This window comes from Arachis hypogaea, chromosome 3 (genome assembly GCF_003086295.3).
Source record: "Arachis hypogaea cultivar Tifrunner chromosome 3, arahy.Tifrunner.gnm2.J5K5, whole genome shotgun sequence".
Taxonomy (NCBI): domain Eukaryota; kingdom Viridiplantae; phylum Streptophyta; class Magnoliopsida; order Fabales; family Fabaceae; genus Arachis; species Arachis hypogaea.
In genome coordinates this window covers 47,537,477-47,549,511 of record NC_092038.1, presented here as the reverse complement: position 1 = coordinate 47,549,511, position 12,035 = coordinate 47,537,477, and the positions used below count along the sequence as shown (strand labels likewise).

At 41.3% G+C, this 12,035-nt stretch overlaps 1 non-coding gene across 1 annotated transcript; it reads left to right on the top strand.

Annotated features, from left to right (window-relative positions):
• Nucleotides 1-8,752: 8,752 nt before the first annotated feature.
• LOC112793427 (small nucleolar RNA R71) lies at nt 8,753-8,860 on the top strand. The gene has a single exon (XR_003198118.1). It is a non-coding gene; the product is annotated as a small nucleolar RNA R71 (small nucleolar RNA).
• The last annotated feature ends 3,175 nt before the right edge of the window (nt 8,861-12,035 follow it).

Sequence of the window (12,035 nt, the reverse complement as noted above, 5' to 3'; positions counted from 1 at the left end):
ATTGAGGGACCTGAGCAAAAATCTGATTCAGAGACTCAAAAGGACTGCAGATGCTGTTGGATTCTGACCTCCCTGCACTCGAAGTGGATTTTCTGGAGCTACAGAAACCCAATTGGCGCGCTCTCAACGGCGTTGGAAAGTAGACATCCTGAGCTTTCCAGCAATATATGATAGTCCATACTTTGCCCAATATTTGATGGCCCAAACCGGCGTTCAAAGTCACCCTCAGGAATTCCAGCGTTAAACGCCGGAACTGGCACCAAAATGGGAGTTAAACGCCCAAACTGGCACAAAAGCTGGCGTTTAACTCCAAGAGGAGTCTCTACACGAAAATGCTTCAATTCTCAGCCCAAGCACACACCAAGTGGGCCCGGAAGTGGATTTTTATGTCATTTACTCATCTCTGTACACCCAAAAGCAATGATCGTCGTGCCCCAAAATAAACCACCGTCCACCATTGAACTTCCCTAACAATCTACACCCTTCAATTCTTACCACTAACCGATATAAGGAACCCTCACCACTCTAGCCCTTCTTAACTATTCATCCAACTCACCTCTCTTCTTTCTCTCAAAATACATTCCTCTAAGACACATCTTGCCTCAAACCAACCAGACTCTATCTTCAAACTCATATCCTTCACCACCTTCGCAAACCAATTCTCACTTATGGCATCATCAAGCTCTAAGAGGCAAAAGAGGAAGGAACCAGTGGAGAGCCTCCCTCTGATGCCGGGAGATTTAAAACAGCCTTCTCTGAGCTCGAGTTTGAACGGATAAAGAACAAAACGATACTGTCTGAGTTGACATTCCAATTTAATGAAGATGAATGCCCACAGATTCGAGAAAAAATTGAGCAAAGGGGATGGCAAAAGCTCACTAACCCGGAAGCAAGGATAAATGCAACCCTCATCAGGGAATTCTATGCAAATGTGGTTAGAGAAGACAAGACCATAGCCCCCACCTTCAAGAACTACGTAAGAGGAACAGAGGTAGATTTCAGCCCCAATGCTATAACAAGAACTCTTCATCTGAAATCACCCCATTTTGACAAGCTCAGTTATCATGAAAGAATAAGCAATGGCCCTGGCAATGATGAACTTGAAGAGATTGTGAACGACATGTGTGTTATAGGATCGGATTGGGAAAGGTACTCGGATAGGAGACCACGGTTCATTAGGAGAGGCGACCTCATCCCGGAAGCCAAGTGATGGTTTGAGCTTGTGAGACGGTCTATCCTTCCAGCGCAAACAATTCTGAGGTCAATATTGCTCGAGCTACCATGGTAATCCTTCCAGCGCAAACAATTCTGAGGTCAATATTGCTCGAGCTACCATGGTACATTGTTTAATAAAGGGTGGAAGCATCAATGTACACGAAATTATAGCTGAGGGAATCCAAGAATCAGCTGAGAAGAGAGATTCGGGTGTTAGACTTTGGTACCCTAGTACCATCCTTAGATTATGCGTGAAAGCCAAGGTAGTCTTTGAAGACAGCAATCCAACTTGGGTAAGTCTTGGGAGATCACTTACACTCCAACGCATAACACATGTGACTCCAGCTCAACAGCAGAGAAGACCACATCTAAGGAAGAGGACATCAGAAGAAGCACAAGAGGAAGAACCTTTCCAAGAAGAACCCCAACCAACAGAATATCATCAAGAAGGGTACTACGACCCAACCAACATAAATTTGGGTCACATTCAAGGAGCCATTGAGGATATGGCAAGGATCTATATGGAGGGACAAGAACAACAACTACATGTCCAAGCTCAAAGGATGGATCATCAAGAAAAACTACTCTCTAGTTGGATGGATCAACAAAGAGAGTGGCAGAAACAGCAAATGGAATTACAACAGGAGCATTACTCCCTAGCTCACCCAGGTCATCAGTCAAGTGTCTGAAAGGCAAGAAAGCCAAGAAAAACTCCTCCAAGAACTCAACCAACATCAGAAAACTCAGAAGAAAGCCTTCAACGAATTCAGTGTGCTCAACGAAGGAAGGCAGCTGCATCGAGAAGAATTTAGCATAAACACTCAGGCTAAGTTAAACTACATGACTGAGCATATGCATAACTTGCACCCTGCCATCCCAAGTTATGAGGCAGTTCGCAAGGACTAAACAGAGCCAGAAGAGAGGAAGGTGAAACAGCAGAAGGAAGCGTTAAAGAAGAAGATGCAAGATGCCGGTTTCTGGAAAAAGGTGATAGGGAAGTGGTGCACGAAATTGTGATCATCAATGGCGCCATCAACATGGTACGCACAATTGTAATCCCAACTCTTTATCACAACTTCGCACAACTAACCAGCAAGTGCACTGGGTCGTCCAAGTAATAAACCTTACGCGAGTAAGGGTCGATCCCACGGAGATTGTTGGTATGAAGCAAGCTATGGTCATCTTGTAAATCTCAGTCAGGCAGACTAAAATAGTTATGGATGATGAATAAAACATAAAGATAAAGATAAAGATACTTATGTAATTCATTGGTGAGAATTTCAAATAAGCGTATTGGTATGCGAAATTGTGATCAATACTTTTCACAAATCAAATAATCCCCGGTAATGAATCCAAAAACTTGGTGTTCAATACCATGGCATAAACACAACTTCGCACAACTAACCAGCAAGTGTACTGGGTCGTCCAAGTAATAAACCTTACGCGAGTAAGGGTCGATCCCACAGAGATTGTTGGTATGAAGCAAGCTATGGTCACCTTGTAAATCTTAGTCAGGAAGACTCAAATGGGTATGGTGATAAACGCATATAACATAAAGATAAAGATAGAGATACTTATGTAATTCATTGGTAGGAATTTCAGATAAGCGTATGAAGATGCCTTCCCTTCCGTCTCTCTGCTTTCCTATTGTCTTCATCCAATTCTTCCTACTCCTTTCCATGGCAAGCTTAAGCAAGGGTTTCACCGTTGTCAATGGCTACCTCCCATCCTCTCAGTGGAAATGTTCAACGCACCCTGTCACGGCACGGCTATCCATCTGTCGGTTCTCGATCAGGCCGGAATAGAATCCAGTGATTCTTTTGCGTCTGTCACTAACGCCACGCCTTTAGGAGTTTGAAGCACGTCACAGTCATTCAATCATTGAATCCTACTCAGAATACCACAGACAAAGTTAGACCTTCCGGATTCTCTTGAATGCCGCCATCAGTTCTAGCCTATACCACGAAGATTCCGGTTAAAGAATCCAAGAGATATTCACCCAATCGAAGGTAGAACGGAGGTGGTTGTCAGTCACACGTTCATAGGTGAGAATGATGATGAGAGTCACAGATCATCACATTCATCAAGTTTAAGAACAAGTGATATCTTAGAACAAGAACAAACGGAATTGAATAGGAGAACAATAGTAATTGCATTAATACTCGAGGTATAGCAGAGCTCCACACCTTAATCTATGGTGTGTAGAAACTCCACCGTTGAAAATACATAAGAATAAGGTCTAGGCATGGCCGAATGGCCAGCCTCCCAATGATCTAAGATAGCATCAGAACAAAGATAGCTACCAAGATGTCTCAATACATAGTAAAAGGTCCTACTTATAGAAAACTAGTAGCCTAAGGTTTACAGAGATGAGTAAATGACATAAAAATCCACTTCCGGGCCCACTTGGTGTGTGTTTGGGCTGAGCAATGAAGCATTTTCGTGTAGAGACTTCTCTTGGAGTTAAACGCCAGCTTTGGTGCCAGTTTGGGCGTTTAACTCCAATTCTTGTGCCAGTTCCGGCGTTTAACGCTGGGAATTCTGAGGGTGACTTTGAACGCCGGTTTGGGCCATCAAATCTTGGGCAAAGTATGGACTATTATATATTTCTGGAAAGCCCAGGATGTCTACTTTCCAACTCCGTTGAGAGAGCGCCAATTGGGCTTCTGTAGCTCCAGAAAATCAGCTTCGAGTGCAGGGAGGTCAGAATCCAACAGCATCTGCAGTCCTTTTTAGTCTCTGAATCAGATTTTTGCTCAGGTCCCTCAATTTCAGCCAGAAAATACCTGAAATCACAGAAAAACACACAAACTCATAGTAAAGTCCAGAAAAGTGAATTTTAACTAAAAACTAATAAAAATATACTAAAAACTAACTAGATCATACTAAAAACATACTAAAAACAATGCCAAAAAGCGTACAAATTATCCGCTCATCACAACACCAAACTTAAATTGTTGCTTGTCCTCAAGCAACTGAAAATCAAATAAGATAAAAAGAAGAGAATATGCAATGAATTCCAAAAACATCTATGAAGATCAGTATTAATTAGATGAGCGGGGCTTTTAGCTTTTTGCCTCTGAATAGTTTTGGCATCTCACTCTATCCTTTGAAATTCAAAATGATTGGCTTCTTTAGGAACTTAGAATCCAGATAGTGTTATTGATTCTCCTAGTAAGGTATGATGATTCTTGAACATAGCTACTTGTTGAGTCTTGGCCGTGGCCCAAAGCACTCTGTCTTCCAGTATTACCACCGGATACATACATGCCACAGACACATAATTGGGTGAACCTTTTCAGATTGTGACTCAGCTTTGCTAGAGTCCCCAATTAGAGGTGTCCAGGGTTCTTAAGCACACTCTTTTTGCCTTGGATCACAACTTTATTTCTTTCTTTTTCTTTCTTTTTCTCTTTCTTTTTCTCTTTCTTTTTCTTTCTCTCTTTTTTTTTCGAAAATCTTTCTTGCTTCAAGAATCATTTTTATGATTTTTCAGATCCTCAGTAACATGTCTCCTTTTTCATTATTCTTTCAAGAGCCAACATTCATGAACCACAAATTCAAAAGACATATGCACTGTATAAGCATACATTCAGAAAACAAAAGTATTGCCACCACATCAAGATAATTAAACTGTTATAAAATTCAAAATTCATGCAATTCTTTTCTTTTTCAATTAAGAACATTTTTCATTCAAGAAAGGTGATGGATTCATAGGACATTCATAACTTTAAGGCATAGACACTAAGACACTAATGATCACAAGCCACAAACATAAACAAACATAAGCACTAAAATTCGAAAAACAGGAAAATAAAGAACAAGGAAATTAAAGAACGGGTCCACCTTAGTGATGGCGGCTCTTTCTTCCTCTTGAAGATCCTATGGAGTGCTTGAGCTCCTCAATGTCTCTTCCTTGTCTTTGTTGCTCCTCTCTCATGATTCTTTGATCTTCTCAAATTTCATGGAGGATGATGGAGTGTTTTTGATGCTCCACCCTTAGTTGTCCCATGTTGGAACTCAATTCTCCTAGGGAGGTGTTTAGTTGCTCCCAATAGTTTTGTGGAGGAAAGTGCATCCCTTGAGGTATCTCAGGGATCTCATGATGAGTGGGGTCTCTTGTGTGCTCCATCCTCTTCTTAGTGATGGGCTTGTCCTCATCAATAGGGATGTCTCCCTCTATGTCAACTCCAACCGAATAACAGAGGTGACAAATGAGATGAGGGAAGGCTAACCTTGCCAAGGTAAAAGACTTGTCCGCCACCATATAAAGTTCTTGAGATATAACCTCATGAACTTCTATTTCTTCTCCAATCATGATGCTATGAATCATGATAGCCCGGTCTATAGTAACTTCGGACCGGTTGCTAGTGGGAATGATTGAGCGTTGGATAAACTCCAACCATCCTCTAGCCATGGGTTTGAGGTCATGCCTTCTCAATTGAACCGGCTTTCCTCTTGAATCTCTCTTCCATTGGGCGCCCTCTTCACATATGATTGTGAGGACTTGGTCCAACCTTTGATCAAAGTTGACCCTTCTAGTGTAAGGATGTTCATCTCCTTGCATCATGGGCAAGTTGAATGCCAACCTTACACTTTCCGGACTAAAATCCAAGTATTTCCCCCGAACCATAGTAAGATAATTCTTTGGATCCGGGTTCACACTTTGATCATGGTTCTTGGTGATCCATGCATTGGCATAGAACTCTTGAACCATTAAGATTCCGACTTGTTGAATGGGGTTGGTAAGAACTTCCCAACCTCTTCTTCGGATCTCATGTTGGATCTCCGGATATTCACTCTTTTTGAGTGAAAAAGGGACCTCGGGGATCACCTTCTTCAAGGCCACAACTTCATAGAAGTGGTCTTGATGCACCCTTGAGATGAATCTTTCCATCTCCCATGACTCGGAGGTGGAAGCTTTTGCCTTCCCTTTCCTCTTTCTAGAGGTTTCTCCGGCCTTGGATGCCATAAATTGTTATGGAAAAACAAAAAGCAATGCTTTTACCACACCAAACTTAAAAGGTTTGCTCGTTCTCGAGCAAAAGAAGAAAGAAGAGAGTAGAAGAAGAAGAAATGAGGAAGAAGGGAATGGCTTTGTGTTCGGCCAAAAGGGGTAGAAGTGGTGTGAATGTTGTGTGAAAATGAAGGAGTGAAGGAGGGTTTATATAGGAGTGGGGGAAGGGTAGGGTTCGGTCATGTATGGGTGGGTTTGGGAGGGAAAGTGGTTTGAATTTGAATGGTGAGGTAGGTGGGGTTTTATGAAGGATGGATGTGAGTGGTGAAGAGAAAGATGGGATTTGATAGGTGAAGGGTTTTTAGGGAAGAGGTGTTGAGGTGATTGGTGAATGGGTGAAGAAGAGAGAGAGTGGTGGGGTAGGTGGGGATCCTGTGGGGTCCACAGATCCTGAGGTGTCAAGGAAAAGTCATCCCTGCACCAAATGGCATGCAAAATTGCGTTTTTAGCCATTTCTGACGTTAAACGCCGGGCTGGTGCCCATTTCTGGCGTTTAACGCCAGCTTCTTGCCCTTTTCTGGCGTTTAACGCCAGTCTGGTGCCCCTTTCTGGCGTTAAACGCCCAGAATGGTGCCAGACTGGGCGTTAAACGCCTATCTGCTAGCCTCACTGGCGTTTAAACGCCAGTGCGCTCTCCTCCAGGGTGTGCTGTTTTTCTTTCTGTTTTTCATTCTGTTTTTGCTTTTTTCATTGATTTTGTGACTTCTCATGATCATCAACCTACAAAAAATATAAAATAACAAAAGAAAATAGATAAAATATAACATTGGGTTGCCTCCCAACAAGCGCTTCTTTAATGTCAGTAGCTTGACAGAGGGCTCTCATGGAGCCTCACAGATACTCAGAGCAATGTTGGAACCTCCCAACACCAAACTTAGAGTTTGAATGTGGGGGTTCAACACCAAACTTAGAGTTTGGTTGTGGCCTCCCAACACCAAACTTAGAGTTTGACTGTGGGGGATCTGTTTGGCTCTGTTTTGAGAGAAGCTCTTCATGCTTCCTCTCCATGGTGACAGAGGGATATCCTTGAGCCTCAAACACAAAGGATTCTTCATTCACTTGAATGATCAACTCTCCTCTATCAACATCAATCACAGCCTTTGCTGTGGCTAGGAAGGGTCTGCCAAGGATGATGGATTCATCCATGCACTTCCCAGTCTCTAGGACTATGAAATCAGTAGGGATGTAATGGTCTTCTACTTTTACCAGAACATCCTCTACAAGTCCATAAGCTAGTTTTCTTGAGTTGTCTGCCATCTCTAGTGAGATTTTTGCAGCTTGTACCTCAAAGATCCCTAGCTTCTCCATTACAGAGAGAGGCATGAGGTTTACACTTGACCCTAAGTCACACAAGGCCTTCTTGAAGGTCATGGTGCCTATGGTACAAGGTATTGAAAACTTCCCAGGATCCTGTCTCTTTTGAGGCAGTTTCTGCCTAGACAAGTTATCCAGTTCTTTGGTGAGCAAAGGGGCTTCATCCCCCCAAGTCTCATTTCCAAATAACTTGTCATTTAACTTCATGATTGCTACAAGGTATTTAGCAACTTGCTCTTCAGTGACATACTCATCCTCTTCAGAGGAAGAATACTCATCAGAGCTCATGAATGGCAGAAGTAAGTCCAATGGAATCTCTATGGTCTCATTTTGAGCCTCAGATTCCCATGGTTCCTCATTGGGGAACTCATTGGAGGCCAGTGGATGTCCATTGAGGTCTTCCTCAGTGGCGTTCACTGCCTCTCCTTCCTCCCAAAATTCGGCCATGTTGATGGCCTTGCACTCTCCTTTTGGATTTTCTTCTGTATTGCTTGGGAGAGTACTAGGAGGGAGTTCAGTAATTTTCTTGCTCAGCTGACCCACTTGTGCCTCCAAGTTTCTAATGGAGGACCCTGTTTCAGTCATGAAACTTTGAGTGGTTTTGATTAGATCAGAGACCATGGTTGCTAAGTCAGAGGTATTCTGCTTAGAACTCTCTGTCTGTTGTTGAGAAGATGATGGAAAAGGCTTGCTATTGCTAAACCTGTTTCTTCCACCATTATTATTGTTGAAACCTTGTTGAGGTCTCTGTTGATCCTTCCATGAGAAATTTGGATGATTTCTCCATGAAGGATTATAGGTGTTTCCATAGGATTCTCCCATGTAATTCACCTCTTCCATTGAAGGGTTCTCAGGATCATAGGCTTCTTCCTCAGATGAAGCCTCCTTAGTACTGCTTGGTGCATTTTGCATTCCAGACAGACTTTGAGAAATTGTATTGACTTGTTGAGTTAATATTTTGTTCTGAGCCAATATGGCATTCAGAGTGTCAATCTCAAGAACTCCTTTCTTCTGACTAGTCCCATTGTTCACAGGATTTCTTTTAGAAGTGTACATGAATTGGTTATTTGCAACCATTTCAATCAGCTCTTGAGCTTCTGTAGGCGTCTTCTTCAGATGAAGAGAGCCTCCAGCAGAGCTATCCAAGGACATCTTGGACAGTTCAGAGAGACCATCATAGAAAATACCTATGATGCTCCATTCAGAAAGCATGTCAGAGGGACATTTTCTGATTAATTGTTTGTATCTTTCCCAAGCTTCATAGAGGGATTCTCCTTCCTTCTGTCTGAAGGTTTGGACTTCCACTCTAAGCTTACTCAATTTTTGAGGTGGAAAGAACTTTGCCACGAAGGCATTGACTAGCTTTTCCCAAGAGTCCAGGCTTTCTTTAGGTTGAGAGTCCAACCATGTCCTAGCTTTGTCTCTTACAGCAAAAGGGAATAGCATGAGTCTGTAGACCTCAGGGTCAACCCCATTAGTCTTGACAGTGTCACAGATTTGCAAGAACTCAGCTAAAAACTGATGAGGATCTTCCAATGGAAGTCCATGGAACTTGTAATTCTGTTGCATTAGAGAAACTAATTGAGGCTTAAGCTCAAAGTTGTTTGCTCCAATGGCAGGGATAAAGATGCTTCTCCCATAAAAGTCGGGAGTAGGTGCAGTAAAGTCACCCAGCACCTTCCTTGCATTGTTGGCATTGTTGTTGTTTTCGGCTGTCATGGGTTCTTCTTCTTTGAAGATTTCTGTTAGGTCCTCTACAGAGAGTTGTGCTTTGGCTTCTCTTAGCTTTCTCTTCAAGGTCCTTTCAGGTTCAGGATCAGTCTCAACAAGAATGCTTTTGTCTTTGCTCCTGCTCATAAGAAAGAGAAAGGAACAAGAAAATGTGGAATCCTCTATGTCACAGTATAGAGATTCCTTGAGGTGTCAGAGGAAAAGAAAAATAGAAGACAGAAGTAGAAAATTCGAACTTATCAAAGAAGATGGAGTTCGAATTTTGCATTAAGGAATAGTGTTAGTCCATAAATAGAAGGATGTGAGAAGAAGGGAAGTAATTTTCGAAAATGGAGTAGAAGATTTTGAAAACATTTTGAAAAACACTACTTGATTTTCGAAAACCAAGAGTGGTAAAGGAATCAAGTGATTTTTGAAAAAGATTTTGAAATTAGAAATCAAAAAGATTTGATTGAAAATTATTTTGAAAAAGATGTGATTAAAAAGATATGATTGGTTTTAAAAAGATATGATTGAGAAGATATGATTTGAAAAACATTTTTCTTTAAAAAAAAGATTTGATTTTAAAAATTAATGACCTGGCTATCAAGAAAAGATATGATTCAAACATTAAACCTCTCTCAACAGAAAAGGCAACATACTTGAAATGTTGAATCAAATCATTAATTGATAGCAAGTATTTTTGAAAATAGAAAGAAATTGATTTTGAAAAAGATTTGATTGAAAAGATATGATTTGAAAAAGATTTGATTTTGAAAATGTTTGAAAACTGAAAAAAAAAATCTGCATTAAAAACAAAATCTTCCCTCTTGTGCTATCCTGGCGTTAAACGCCCAGAATGGTGCACATTCTGGCGTTTAACGCCCAAAACTATACCCTTTTGGGCGTTAAACGCCCAACCAGGTACCCTGGCTGGCGTTTAAACGCCAGTCTGTTCTTCTTCACTGGGCGTTTTGAACGCCCAGCTTTTTCTGTGTAATTCCTCTGCTGTATGTTCTGAATCTTCAATTCTCTGTATTATTGACTTGAGAAGACACAAATTAAAAATATTTTTGGATTTTTAATAATAAGGAAAAATCAAAATGCAACAAGAATCAAATATCAATGCATGCAGGACACCAAACTTAGCAGTTTGTATACTACTGACACTAATGGGAATGCATATGAGACACATAAACACTCAAGTCAAGAGAATTCAAAGATTAGAGTAAGAAATCATCAAGAATTTTTTGAAGATCCTTAAGACACATGAATGAATGCATGCAATTGACACCAAACTTAACATGAGACTAGTGTCTCAACAGGAAACATAGAATATTTTTTTGTTTTTATGATTTTGTAATTTTTTTTGTGCTTTTTCGAAAATTAAGTGGAAAAAGAAAATAAAGGTATCAAAATTCTTAATGAGAATTCCAGGAATCAGTGCAATGCTAGTCTAAGACTCCGGTCCAGGAATTAGACATGGCTTCACAGCCAGCCAAGCTTTCAAGGAAAGCTTCGGTCCAAAACACTAGACATGGCCAATGGCCAGCCAAGCCTTAGCAGATCACTGCTCCAAAAGCAAGATTGATAGAAATCAACAAGCTTTTGTGATGATAAGTTGAAACCTCGGTCCAATGAAATTAGACATGGCTTCACAGCCAGCCAGACTTCAACAAATCACCATGAAACTCTAGAATTCATCTTCAAGAATTCCAGAAAAAAATACCTAATCTAAGCAACAAGATGAACCGTTAGTTGTCCAAACTCAACAATCCCCGGCAACGGCGCCAAAAACTTGGTATGCGAAATTGTGATCAATACTTTTCACAAATCAAATAATCCCCGGTAATGAATCCAAAAACTTGGTGTTCAATACCATGGCATAAACACAACTTCGCACAACTAACCAGCAAGTGTACTGGGTCGTCCAAGTAATAAACCTTACGCGAGTAAGGGTCGATCCCACATAGATTGTTGGTATGAAGCAAGCGATGGTCACCTTGTAAATCTTAGTCAGGCAGACTCAAATGGGTATGGTGATAAACGCATATAACATAAAGATAAAGATAGAGATACTTATGTAATTCATTGGTAGGAATTTCAGATAAGCGTATGAAGATGCCTTCCCTTCCGTCTCTCTGCTTTCCTACTGTCTTCATCCAATTCTTCCTACTCCTTTCCATGGCAAGCTTAAGCAAGGGTTTCACCGTTGTCAGTAGCTACCTCCCATCCTCTCAGTGGAAATGTTCAACGCACCCTGTCACGGCACGGCTATCCATCTGTCGGTTCTCGATCAGGCCGGAATAGAATCTAGTGATTCTTTTGCGTCTGTACTAACGCCCCGCCTTCAGGAGTTTGAAGCACGTCACAGTCATTCAATCATTGAATCCTACTCAGAATACCACAGACAAGGTTAAACCTTCCGGATTCTCTTGAATGCCGCCATCAGTTCTAGCCTATACCACGAAGATTCCGGTTAAAGAATCCAAGAGATATTCACCCAATCGAAGGTAGAACGGAGGTGGTTGTCAGTCACACGTTCATAGGTGAGAATGATGATGAGTGTCACGGATCATCACATTCATCAAGTTTAAGAACAAGTGATATCTTAGAACAAGAACAAGCGGAATTGAATAGAAGAACAATAGTAATTGCATTAATACTCGAGGTACAGCAGAGCTCCACACCTTAACCTATGGTGTGTAGAAACTCCACCGTTGAAAATACATAAGAATAAGGTCTAGGCATGGCCGAATGGCCAGCCTCCCAATGATCT